This window comes from Pongo abelii, chromosome 9 (assembly GCF_028885655.2).
Source record: "Pongo abelii isolate AG06213 chromosome 9, NHGRI_mPonAbe1-v2.0_pri, whole genome shotgun sequence".
Taxonomy (NCBI): domain Eukaryota; kingdom Metazoa; phylum Chordata; class Mammalia; order Primates; family Hominidae; genus Pongo; species Pongo abelii.
Genome location: NC_071994.2, coordinates 26,001,794 through 26,016,122, shown reverse-complemented (window position 1 = coordinate 26,016,122; position 14,329 = coordinate 26,001,794). Strand labels below are relative to the sequence as shown.

The 14,329-nt window shown below is 35.0% G+C and overlaps 1 long non-coding RNA gene and 1 other non-coding gene across 4 annotated transcripts in view; both read right to left on the bottom strand.

Moving 5' to 3' along the window:
- The window catches only part of LOC129047440 (uncharacterized), a 1,160,145-nt gene that overhangs the window by 816,238 nt on the left and 329,578 nt on the right, over positions 1–14,329 (bottom strand). The window lies entirely within an intron of this gene.
- On the bottom strand, positions 12,266–12,371 carry LOC112135580 (U6 spliceosomal RNA). Its single transcript, XR_002916845.2, has one exon. It is a non-coding gene; the product is annotated as a U6 spliceosomal RNA (small nuclear RNA).

Genomic DNA, 14,329 nt, shown 5'->3' with positions numbered 1-14,329 from the left:
TGCAAGTTTTATTAACCAATTTCAAAGATATATTTTCATAGGGTTGAAAGTCAATATTTCCTCTCTTCTTGACTCTTCAGTCACGTGATATTAATACAAATATTGGGAAGGGTTCAATACTGAACACACAAAGTCACAACTGGGTGTTTTTTTAAGGAGCACTTTTTTCAAATTCAGCATTTCTTAAGAATTTATGTGTTCTACTCCAGTGGTTCTAAGATGTAAGCAAGCATCCGAGTAACCTGGAGATCTTGTTAACACATATATTAATGAAGTTCACCCCCAGAATTTCTGATTCAATATGTCTGAGTTGTAACCCAAGAATTTGCATTTCTAGGAAGTTCTCAGAGACGCAGATGCTGAAGGGCTGGAGACTACTTTGGAGAAGCACTGTGCTGGGCATTGCACTCACAGATTGATGTTTTAACTCATGTAAGTCACTAATAGATGAGAAAGGCATTATTATTATTCTCATTCTATAAATGAAGAAATTAAAGGGTTGAGAATTTATGCCTTATCCAAAGTTGCACAACGAGTAACAGACATTGTCACAATTTGAAAAGGGAAGCTGTTTCCAAAGCCCTTACATACTCTGTAACTTTTTGATGCTGCCTCTTTGCAGCTGTAAGTAATGAAGCTCATCATTACCTGTCTCATAAAGTTGTTGTGAGAGACCAGTGACATACAAAAGGCAGACACAGGCGGCAGTGTCCCTGGCCCAGGGACGGAATCAATGTTATTTTCTGTGAACATACCTTTGAATTCATAACCACCACTCTGTACTTCCACTTCCTGTAGATAAAGTATATTAGATAAACTATTAAATCTCCTCCAAATTTTAGTTTATTCTATGAAAATACAATTTGTTTTTCAGTATTTGGCAAAGACGAGGAAAAAAGGTGGTGATACACATGCATGCCTTTATCTCAGTAGTTAAAATGGAGGCAAAGACATGAAAGTCCAGGGTCTCTATTTTTTCTCCTTAGCACTTTGAAACATGAAATTACAGACAGGTTGCTCTGCTGTGGTTGGAACGTAGGAATTTGCAGTGGCTCCAGAGCACCTGTGACACAGACAAAAGCCTTAATTTAGAAGCACAAGTAAAAGTAACCTTTCCCTGTCTAGATTTTACATATCTGGTGGTGGTACCAACTAGCTCATCAATATCCTCATAGAGATTGTCCATCATGATTAACCTTATATAAAAAAGCTCTGCCTATCACAGATACTAGAAATATACCCAGATTCAGTATTATTCTATCAGAGATTAGAGAAAGTATATTTTTTTCATAGAGAGGTCTAGCAGAAGAGGTTAGGCAACAAGCCAATTAAGAGATGACGAGTGAGAGAGGATGCAAAAAGTATTAGAAATACTTTGCTTATTATCTCTGTCTATATCCAATGACCCTTGAAAATGTAGCAGAAGTTCATCAGAGAAGGTTAATTTGCTGCATTAACAGTTTGGGAAGTAAATGAATCCAGGATGCCAACAGCCAGAAGCTGTCATGGTCCTGCCAACTCTTCGGCAAGCTAATGTATCAAGATGTCACCTCTACATCCAATGAGGTAAGTTCCTCACATTCTGACACTGATTGCTCAATGACAAAAACAAGTAAAACCTTTCCGGCCAGTTTCTAATCTCAGCATCTCCTGGAGAGCAGGCACTTTGGCAGAAATTGGCATCTCCTTGACAGCCCAAGATAGGAAAGCTCAGAATTGGATGAACTAGGAGAATGTGTTCTTCCCCTGTCTTAGATGCTGTCTATTAGGTGGGCAAGGCAGCCTGGGGTTGTTTGCAGGAAGGTTACAGATCTTTAATCTCTTTCTCTGTCAATCTTACTATATTCCAAATTGAATCAGGGGAGTTGAAGTAGTGGCTTTGAATCAAGGCAATGAGCATAGAATAAGCCCTCTTCTTGTTCCTTTAAAATTTTATAAACAAATGCGCTTCCGTTTTTCTTGGAACTGATAAGTACCCCACTGTCATTTTATAATTTCAGTCATGTACTCTCCTTTCTGACTTTTGCACACCTTCACATGTACATGTTGGAAAAGCATTTTATTCAAGGATTATACCTAAGAATTAATGCATAGGTACAGATTTATTTTTCAAATCCAAATAAAAAGAGAGTCAGAGCACATTCATTATACCCAAGATCATAATTTTCCTCATTGAATGCTCTGATTTTCACTAATGTGGTAGAAAAACAAATGATGAAAACAACAAAAAACATGTATGAGTAGGTGTGTGTGTGTGTGTGCACACATACATTTATTAATTTGTGTGTATGACTGCATGCAGGAATTAGTGTATATTGGGTTAAAGGATACAAACACAGAATTAAAAACTAAACAATAAATTTTCTGAAGGCTTTATTTGCATATAGGTTGAGACATATTATGATATTTTAAATTTTGCAAACAACATCTAACCATGCTAAACTTGCAGAATAAACGAATGTATATATTTGCTAAGACAGAGAGAGGAAGGAGACATGGAGGTGATGCCACTTTATAAAAGTCAGTATTTTTTTTTCTAGACTAGCAAAGGATTAATTTAAATTGATCCACAGCTCATCAGCCATAAAGAGGAGCAAAAATCTCAATTGCATGAGGGCACAGACCCACTGCAAAGCCCCCTAATAAATATGAATAAGATGATTTTGCTTCTTTATTTTTCTCCTGCTGATGCTGTTGGGGAAGATGACAGCTTAATCATGTCTGCCCAGCACCGGGCTGTGAGTTTACATTAAGCAGCATGTGTTCTGTCATTACCACACAGTTTGGACGGATAATGGCTTTGTCTAAACTATACCACAGGCAGAGACCAAATTTCTGAAAGTCACTAAGCAATTCACAAAAAATAAGATTTTCTGCATGTTTTAAAATGTGTCGGAGGTTTAAAGGTGAAATGATTAGTTGCTAGAGGGTGAAGAAGATATAATAAAATCTTGCCCAGTAGACTGGGATACCTTGGCTGTACGTTTCTTCTCTACCAAACAATCTGAGCCTTTTTCCCAAGCCTTTGGCCCACTGAAATCAGCACCAAGTTTTCTTGAGACTACTCTCCCTTTAATTATCTGTCCCATGCTGGATTCTGACCATTGCACTAAGATCTTTACCTCATTGTTTTATGAGGTTTTTTTTTTTAACATTTCTGCATACATCCTTTCATGATTATCTGTTGGAAACACATAAAGTGGCAGAAAACAATCTCTTTAACAGAATAGAAGGTACATGCAATATCTCCAAAATACATAAATATTAGAAGCACCATGAGAACACATTATTTAAAGATTAGATGAATCTAAATATAATCAGTGTTTAAAAGAGCCCATTTTCTATTAAGGCAATCAAACTGTATTAAAGTTTATCAGTATAAAAATAGCTTCACAAACTGCTAATGTATATATGTCTTTTCTGAACTCTCAAAAATATAACAATTATTTATCAATATAGTACCTTATATTTGAGGATCAAAAAATTGTAATGAACAAAATAAAAACTTTCAGTTTTCAGTATTACATTGTGACAGCACTGGAATACTATAAAATCAACTATTTCCAAGATAATTTTCAATGGCATTAAATCTTTTCTTAAAAATCTGTTATTTATTATTTATTTATAACAACAAGAACAACAAGAAAAACAAGTAAATTCTAATTCCAGACAGCTGATGCTATGAAGCAAACAAGAATTCCCTGGAAAGAGAACAAAACCTTCCCTCTTATGTATATGCCAGACTATTAGTATATAGCTACCTTACTTGATATATAGCTAATCTAAGATTTGTTTCAAAGGATGTCCTGAAGACTTCAGTTGGTTCAAGAGTATACCTGCTCAGTCTCAAAAGACATTATCATTTGGGTTAAAAATTTTTAGAAAGAAATAGCAATTTAGATAAAATTTAATAACATTTTCCCCCCAAAAATCAGTAAACATTTCATCCTCATAATCTCCCTTTTTTACCCATCTCTAAATTTAAAAAATAAGTATAATAAAACAACATTAATTCACTGAAGCTGATTCAATAAGAATATTTTTGCATAGTTTATGACAAGGATATAATACAGTACTATAGCTCATGACTAAGGAGTATTGAACAAGCTCATACATTTAAAACTTAGTTCAGCTGCATAACTGAAAATCAAAGAAAGTAGTAAATGATTCAAGGTAATCTATAATGCCATTGAATCAGATATGATATAAAAAGTTGTAATAGCTTAGTACATAGTTTTTCAAAAGTTCAAAAGTAATTTTAGAAAAGTATTTGTGGATGAAATTATGCCTGGGATTTGCTTTAAGAATAACACAGTGGAGGAGGAGTAGATGAGGGCAGGGATGAAACAAGACTGGCCATTTTTTCAAAACTGTTGAAGGCAGGTTACATGCTTATAGGAGTTTATTATAGTATTTTCTCTCTGATACATGCTTGAAAATTTGTATAATGAAAACTTATAAATATTAAAATGTTTTAAATCTTGCTTATTTCTCTAAAGCTAAGTAACTTTTTCAGAAAGACTTAAAGAACAAACTGTAGCCACATTACTAAAACTTTCAGAGCTAAAGGAAAAGCAGGGCCTTCTTTTGATATGTTAATTAACAAATTCTTGGGGTTTAGTCATAAAATTTGAATTTTAAGAAAAGAACAAATGACTTGCTAAGTAGCTATTACTATAGTCAACTCAATTAATTTCACTGACTAGATCATTGTTCCCTATATCCCCCCATCTTATTTATTTATTATTTTTTTTAGCACATAGACATTCTAGTGATTTTGCTCCTTATTTAGCAGTAAAACGGAGTCAACCAAAACAGAAATACTGACAAAAATTTTTTTTGCTATTCATTCTTTTCTGCTAAAACACACATTGAAGAAGGAAGGCAATATAAATAAGCCTTAAAAACATAAGATTTTAGTTGTGTTCATTTCCGACGGGAAAAAATAATAGTGTACCCAGTTTAAACACTTGTGAGTTTCAGATTTCAATAAAATTTATATTGATATTCTGCCTCCAATTCATGAAACACGGATCTTATACCTCAATGTTTTAGGCCCAGTAGCTGAGATCCACTTTGACTCTCATTTCTAAGTTCTCTAAAGGTAATCAGGGTCTCCCAGGATTGTGGACTAACATTGTCCTTGTCAGTCTCCCCCCACTGGTAACCAGAGCTATGTTCCTGAATCACAATCTCATTATTGTAGCCTTGTCTCATTTTATCCAAGGTATTACTGATGCTATTTGCCTGCCTCCTAGCTAGCAAGGTTTTTGGTTGTTCAAAGTTTGGTCTGACCCCTTTTATGATCATCCTGTTCCAGAGGTGAGTCCAGCTCCTCTGTGACTCTTCTAGCCTTCCCCTTTCCACCATGAGAGCTAGCCCAGCAATGTTCAAATATGTGACAGTATTAATTAACCTGTATTACTTTTCATGTCTTTAAGCTACCATTTATTTAGCATCTACTCTGCTTCTAGTCACTGCATTAAATATAAATGGATATGCATATGAATATGTATCATCAAGAGTAAAAACCAGCACAGAGCATTTAAGACTATAAGCTTTGGTTTCAAATAAACATAATCCAAGTCCCAGCTCCACCATATGCATCCTGTGTGACTTTGGATAAGCTATGAAGCCTCAGGTTTTTCAGCTATAAAATTGAATCATAAAATACCTAGCTCATAGGTTGCAGGAGAATTTAGTTAATATATATAGCATTTAACAAAGCCCAATTACATAGTAAACATCTGAAGTTTATATCTATATTTAATTAAATAACAATATATTAATCTATTTTAAATGAATGACCTGTGATGATTGGCTGATCCTAGAACAGAGAAAGAGCAATTGAAGGTAGTGTTGTTGCAGGAAGGCTGGTGGAAAGAGAAAATATAGTAACAGTAATAATAATAACCAATATTATTGAGCTTTTACTAAGTTTCCAAAACAATAGTATTTACTACAGTCATTTTGGAGAAAGAGTAAAATGGAAAGGGAGTGGAAGGACTGAGATGTTAGGCAAAGTGAGTTGCTAAAACCAATGAAAATGACTCTTAGAACCCCTCCATTAATTTGATGTTATCATGATGACATTTTAACGTATCATTTACTAATTCTACTCCCAGGATTTTATCCTGATAATTTTGATTAAGTTATTGACATTATTCAGCAGAAATTAACAAAAACTCTAAGTACAATAAAGTTCACTGCAATGTTAATTGCAATAGAAATATTTCATATTGTGAAGTGTCCATAAATTTCTATCCCACACACCCTCACCACCTCACCATAGGCCATGCCCTTTGCAATGTGACTGCAGCTGTCACATCAAGAAATGAAATGTACTTCCACACTTCTTGAACCTGGACCTGCATCAGGCTTTGCTTTGGCCAGTAGAATGCCTAACAGTTTGTACTAGGAACACTGGAACACTGGCAGCCCAGTGTTAGCCTGCTGGAGAATGAAAAACTTGCGGCCCAGGAACTCCCGTTACTTTAGCTGAAAACAAGCCAACTCCCCAAAGCAAAGTCTTCTACCCTACCTGCAGTTGACTGCTGACACGTGAAAGAGCCCTGCTAAGAACAGAACTACCCAGCTGAGCTCAGCTCAAATTGCTGACCACAGCACTGAGAACTAAATAAATTGCTTTGTTTGTAGCCACTTACCAAATCCACTTTTAGAGTGGTTTACTGATACAAATTTTAAAAAACATAACAAAATATTAAGTATCAACATAACAAAACACTAGACAAGCTTTAAAATATCAGTGATAATGGCTAACTAATTTGATGATATAATATTAAGTGAAAATAGCTTAATACAAACGTCATTCTGTAAACTATGATAGCAACTATGCAATTTTATGTATGTATGTAAAAAGTGCATGTGGAAAAGAGCATTGTTTTGTAAGAGTGGTGGAATTAAGCATTGATATCATCATTATTTTTAAACTTCATTTAATGGGATATTGCGTTTTCTAAGGAAAATATTTGATAGAATAAAAAGTCTAAGTCATTCTCAGGTTGTAGGATATCGTGTTGTGACATTATTAAATCAGTAAAAAGCATAAACCTGGTCTTTTGCCCCTACCCTCCAATATTATAATTGAAAAAACGAACAAAATAGTACAATAGGACCATTTCAAAAATGAGAAGAAATTTCATTATTAATTAGTAATTCAAGCAAAATTCGCATTAGCTTATTTTACACTTATGATCAGAGTGAAAGAATTTAAAACTAAAATGGAGATTTAAATATTCCATGCACCATAAAACCTATTTAAATAGTGAAAGATATTGATAACAACTAAAGTCTTCTGTGGTAAAGGTCAGCATTTAAATGTTAAAGGTGACTGACCTAAGATAAGGAAGAAAGTTTAGGCAATAATTCTAAAAATTACTACGCCTTCAATGGTCATTCCTTTATCAAATGTCAATGTATACATTACAAATGCATTGCCCCAGGAAAATGAAACTGACTTATTCTCAAAACCTAAAGAATTGTATAGAAATTCCAAAGGGATGTCCTTGGAAATTCACCCTTGACCAACATATCCAGTAGGCTGCTGAAGCACAACGCTGTTTTTCTAGCTGAGTATGCACATTTGCTGCATCCAGAAGGATGTGGAGCTTGGCTTCCCTCTTACATTATGAGGACAATTTATTTTGACAGCTTTCACAGCCCCCAAAAGTTGTCAGACATCCAACATGCTGCAGATTGAACTCTAAGCATTAAAAAGCCCCTCAGCCTGAAGTTGAAAGCAGGAAGGTGGGAGCTAGAATCAAAGACAGCAAAGCAGAATTTCTGTCTTGCTCTTTTCTTACACAAGCCAAAAGCTTAGAACAAAATTATTTTTTACTTAGGTTTGGTCACTGTGCATTCCTTTCTCCACTAGTCACATTTAATGTATTTCTATCAACCCTAAATTTCCCATTATGATAGTCAATTCATTCGTTTCTCAATTGGTAAATTCCATTTCCACCAGTCATTGAGTAGCTTCTCTCTCTTCTCTGAAAAGACGAATCAGTCTCCCCACCTTCAATTCTTCTATGTCTTCCACATGCAGAACCTCTTCCTTTTGTTATGGCAAGAGGTTGTCCTTTTAGTAAAGCAACTTTCATTGTGATGCCATTGACCTAGTTTGAGTGTTGTTAGACAATAAACAGCCCTGTGGAACTTATCACTCATTGTAAGGATCACCATCAAGGGCATTTTTCATTACATCATAGAGTGTCTTATTTATGAAGCCTTCCAAAATAAATCCTTTTCTCATCTTTTTTTTCAAAAAATAGTTGTGCTCCTCCTGTGTATTTTTTTCTCTGCTTAATTCTTTTTATTTGTTTACATTTAAAAGACATTGCAAATTTTTGTAAACAATACTATAGGTGATTAACTCAAGAGAAGTGTAAAGGGTACCATGCTTTAACAATTCATTATCATCCGTGGCTTTCTTTGCCTTCCCTCTTGATTTTCTGTATTGTTTCACTGTACTTTTTCGTTGTCGTTTGCTGATGATGTTCATGTATCTCTTAAGCTGACATTTTCCAAACAATCTTTATATGTTCAGGCACTGTTTTAAGTACATAGCATATTTTAAATTATTTTAATTTTCATTTTCCAGTATGTGAGATAGCTACTGCCATCATCTCAGTTTTTCAGAGAGAAAAAATGAGATGCAAAGAGATTGAGTAACTTCCCTAAGGTCACACAGCTAGTGAGTGGAGAAGTCACTTGGTGGTAGATTAAATTATTTCTGGAAGAAAACACAAAGGAGAGCTTGCTGTACTTGAGCAAGACATTGGAATAATTTAAGTTAATGCAAAGGTAATCCCATTAGGTAAGTCAATTTGCCTAAACCACTTAGGTATCGAACAATTTGGCTGTTCTGTTTTATAACCTGTTGGAGAATCCCTCAAACATCATGCCACTAATGGCTCTTTCCAAAGTTTGAAGAGATTTGGCCACTATCTAGAATTATAATTTCAAGGTTAAGGGACCTTGCCAATGAAAGTTAGAAGAGTAATGAACTAAAACCTTATGTTTGCTACCAGGCAGTCTCATGACTTTCAGGATTATGAAACATGTGTTTCCTGTGATGACTTTCATGTTTGCTCTCTCTTGAAAAGTTGACCTGATTTCACTTAGGTTAGATACATTTATGCTTCACAGATCCAAACTATTGAAATAAATAATGATTTATGTATAGATGAACTGAGGACATTAGTTTGAATTTTGCAACACTGAACTTTCAGTTTTTGCTATTAAAAAATTGACTAGTGTAGGATTACACAGAAACTTCTACCTTCAAAAAGAGAGTAGTAGCATTCTTTCTGGGAGTTTTAAAGGAGAAAAAACTGTGGTCAAAACTAGAATCAATGCTAAAATTTTCCCTTCTGATTTGGTCTCAGTCCAAATCACCATATCTGCCTAGCTACCTTATAATAGACAACTTCTAGAAGAGATCTGGCCTCAAAAGCTTTCACAATTGAAGGAAGAGGCCTACCATAAACTAAAACTCAGAAAATGACAAGTTCCTTAAGCAAAGGAGTCCAGAGGCTGAACAGCCAGAAAAAAAACTCACAAATTTTTACTATAAATGAAATAAGTAAATTCAAGTTTTCTTTTCATTCACCCAACCTGCCAAAAAACCATCTGTCCATCCAACAAATATCTATTGAGTTCCAGGCATAGTATTCAGTATTTGTCATTGTGCAGGGTACTTTTTTGTTTGTTCTTTCACATTCACTCCCTACCATTCTCCATCCCATTCTATGCTTCAGATGGCAGATCATTATATATGGATTTATATGGATTTCATTGCTCCCTATATTCTAGTTGAGCTTGGCCAGTGGAGGCACTAATGGAGGATTGGAGGTTGGGGAGAAAGTGAGCTAGGTGCTTATTTCTTGTGCTCCTCACTGTTGGGCTACTGTTTGACAGTGGCTATATTACTTCATGAAGGCAGCTTCTAACAGGCTACCTAGTCTTTTCTGAAGCTACATCTCTCAATGAGTTCTTGTAGCCACTCATTGCCTTTCCCCTTTCAGATCTAAGGATAATAAAGTCTTCCTTCTCTTGCTAAATGATATGACTCTGTGTCCCTACCCAAATCTCATGCTGAATTGTAATTACCAATTTTGGAGGAGGGACTTCATGGGAGGTGATTGGATCATGGGGACAGATGTCCCCCATGCTGCCCTATTTACAGTGAGTGAGTTATCATGAAATCTGATGGTGTAAGTGTATGTGGCACTTCCCCCTTTGCTCTCTCTTTCTCCTACTCTGCCATGGTAAGACGTGCTTGCTTCCCCTTTGTCCTCTGTCATGATTGTAAGTTTCCTGAGGCCTCCCAGTCATGCTTCCTGCTAAGCCTGTGGAACTATGAGTCAGTTACAGCTTTTTTCTTTATAAATTACCCAGTCTCAGGTAATTCTTTATAGTAGTGTAAAAACAGACTAACAAACTAACCTAAAGGTGCTTTGCCATCCTCTGTTGGTTTCTTTTAACCATGATTTCCTCATAAAGATCCTTTTTATTCAAACTTTTTTCAATTATCCCCTTTTGGAGTACCATCTATTCCTTACAAAAACCATGATATTATAGGATATATCGGTCATTTAAAAATTCAGTCTTTGATCTTATTGTATTTACAGTTTAGCAAAGCTATAACATTTATATATTGTGAAACTCTCTCACACTGATATGGGGTAGGCTTGATAAGCAATACATACTTGACATTAATATTCCAATTCTGAATTCTGAAAATAGCTACTTTACTCAGGCATTATGATAAATTTGCAATATATTTTTATGTACTTTTCCCTTGTAATACTTCTTTTAAACTATTTCCAATGCCTCCCCCTTCCTTCTAGGCAGCAGCATTTACTATACTATTCAATGCCTATTACATCATTAAATGTTAGATAATTCAACCCAGAATATAATAACATGGAGAATTTAATGTGAGTCAACACAATAGCAAGTGGATGTGTGTTTATAATGAGGCTCTTCATTAACCTGAACATTTTCTCTGGCCCTGTCAGGATCAGATCACAGGAGGGGGTTAGAACACACTGCCATAGGAGGACTGTCCATGTGCTAGAGGATAAAATAAAAGGGATGACACTGAGAAAAGGAGATGTTAGGTGAATCATAGAGCAAATATTGTCAGCTCAGATAAAGGAAGCACGGATCAAGCCTAGGCAGATCAATAATTTCCAGTTCTAAACAACCAATTCCAGGAGAGTCTGCCTGAGGACTAAATGCAGAGGTGTTGTCATCATTAGCAGTACAAAAAAAAATCTTACCTAGAAAAATCCACACAAATGGTAGGGGAATGACATGATCATAAGCTGGGATAAATAAAGAAAAATGTAGAATAAAGTCAAATTTGTGGTACATATAATAAACATCTCATTGCTCCTAGGAAACACTGCTGGGAAGCTGAAGAGATGCAAAAGAAAAATATATATAAAAAAACCTTGAACCAAATGGATATACGTTGAAGAGAAATAGCTAGCTGAGATATCAGGAAAATACTGCTGAACTCTGTAGACACATCTAGGATTTCAGCCTTTGGTCAAGTAAGAGTTTAACTCTTCAAAATACAATAGGGTAAAACATATTTATTGAACCTAGCCAGATTCTGTTAATTCTGTTGGGAAACAAGTCTACCCTCAAGTTTTTTGATACTCATTACTAACAGCTGGAATGATGCTGGAAGGTTTGATATGTTAGGTGCTCAGTTTTATCATAACTCCTCTGCCATCCTAGGAAGCTAGATCAAATTGTGTTGTATTCTGAAAACTGCTTCATATTTGAAAATAAAGCTTTGACATTTTCAACCGATAATACATATTTTATAAATTAGAAGAGATCTGGCTACTTATTTTTAAAATCTAACTTTTAATATGCCGAGATGATTTCTTGTGCCAATCATTATACAGGTGAGTAATAGATATCATATGTAAAAATAAATAGATAGAAATATATATAAATATTGCATGATCAAGTAAGTTAAGAAAAAATTGGGCCAAACATATTTTTCACGTGTCTTTATTGTTAGAATTCAGACTTTCCAATCTAACAATGTGTATCATCATACTCTAGATGAACTATAGCAGGTGGAGTACCCCCAAAGTATCTTATAGGTAGACTGTATTTTTAATGAAACATCTCATGAAATCAGGATTTCATGGGTTTCAGAAAATGATGCTTTCGGTATACTAAACAATTTATTTTATAATTTTATTGATTTATTTTATATACTTATATATTGACGCTTACAAAATTTGTGTGTCATCCCTGTGTGGTGGTCATGCTAATCTTCTCTGTATTGTTCCAACTTTAGTATGTATTCAGCCTAAGTGAGCACTATACTAAACATTTTATATCAGTCTTAAGTATGTACGTTGAATTGTTGGAAGAACTTGAGATCATCCAATAAAAACTCCAACACAACTGGATATTACCATCCTATGTAAGTGTGGTGAGGGAGGTCAGGCAGCCTCTCTTGAAGCACCTCCAAGGAGGGTAAATTTCCTGTTCAATGAGTCGTCATATCTTGATTTCAAGCAACTCTGGATTTTATAAATGCTTTCTCTATTCTGAGATATGTTTTTTTTTTTTTTTAAATAAATTCTACCATTGGTTCTAGCTTTGTCCTCAGAAGAACACAGGATAAATTTACTCATTCTTTCCCAGCTTCTCTGAGTTCACTCAAATTTTTCTCAGGTGATATGATTTCTAAGCCTTTCACAAATCTCACCCTGGAATTACTCCAGATTTCCTCTAATTCTTTAAAATATTGTGCCTACAATTGCACTCAATATTCCGGGTGTGTGGTTTAATCAATGCAGAGAAGAATAAGACTACAACTTCCTACAGCGTGTAAACTCTTTTCCTGCTAATCATGCCAGAGTTTTGCAGTCACTTCACACTGTGTACCCATATTAAGTTTGAGATCAACTTAACGCCCCATAACATTGTTTCAGTGAACTATTGCCACAGCATGTCTTTTCTCTCCTATACTTAGGCAATTGATTTTTGAAGCCTAAATGCCTATCACTGGTTTCTACACAGTCTCATATAGAAACAACCCACTGGTTTCTTTTGGTGAATACAATTTTATCTTTACAAGAATTCAAGATAATATGATGATGAGAAACATCTTTTCAAAAATGGCAAGTTACAATTCTTTACATTCAGAGAGTGCTTGAACACATGCTATTTAACTTTCTACCCATACCAGATAGAGAAGTTAGGTATTATTAGCATCAATTTAGAAATGAAGAAACTGAGGCATCGGGCATACTAGAATTTGATACCCACATGTCTCCTAAGTGGAACACCATGATTAAAACCCAAGTGGAACGCCATGATTAAAACCCCATCTTCTGCCACCAATCCAAACTTCTATCATATCCCAAGTACTTTTCAGTAGAAAATATAAGCCAGGGTCTTTAAGTCCAAGAATTCTGTTATGAATCTTCCATTCAGCAGTGCCAGTGGGCTAGGGAACTGTCTTTTCTTCATTCTACAGCACTTGGTAATTCACTATAAACTTAGCCAAAGCCAGGCATACAGGCCTAGAAGTAAAAATTCCCATATAGCAAACTCTTCTGCTTTCAGATTCTACACTGCTTCTTTTAAAATGCTTTCTAAAAACTTAATTTTCTATCTATAAACATAGACAGTCATTAACATGAATGCTAATTGTTCTATTTTAGAAGTGATTATTCATGTGTAAAAATGTCATTTCTATGTTAAAATCCAAAAAAAATATATTTCCTCTATTTATTATTTCTTTCACTCAGCCTGACAATTTTCAAGATTATGGGAAGCAAAAGTTGGAAGACATCTATATATTTGTATCAAGTCCATTCTTTAGGAGCCAGAGTGGGCTTTTCCCCTAAGGTTTTTGAAAGAGAGATGGAAATAGATATATGATGACTTTAAAATAATAATCAAAGAATTACAGAGGCTAGAGAGTCAGAATCCCAGGGCTGGGATACCCAACCCCATCAGGGATATGAGAAGATAATATTTCTATGGACACCAGTTACCGGTTTGAGAGTGAGAGGCTACTGTATATATGTTTTCAGCCAGAATGTTTGAAACATCAGGGTATTTGCAGATGATTCTCAAGGACACAGGGAAAACAACTATTATATAGCCCCACCCAGAATTGCTCCAGAGTAATCAAAATTAACAAAGGTCTGTCTGGGAAGTAAGCAAGATCATCTGTCTCCAGACATGGCCATTAGGATCTGAAGTGACAACCAGAAAGACCAGATATATTTTCTGATGATTATCTCTATAAAATTATTGA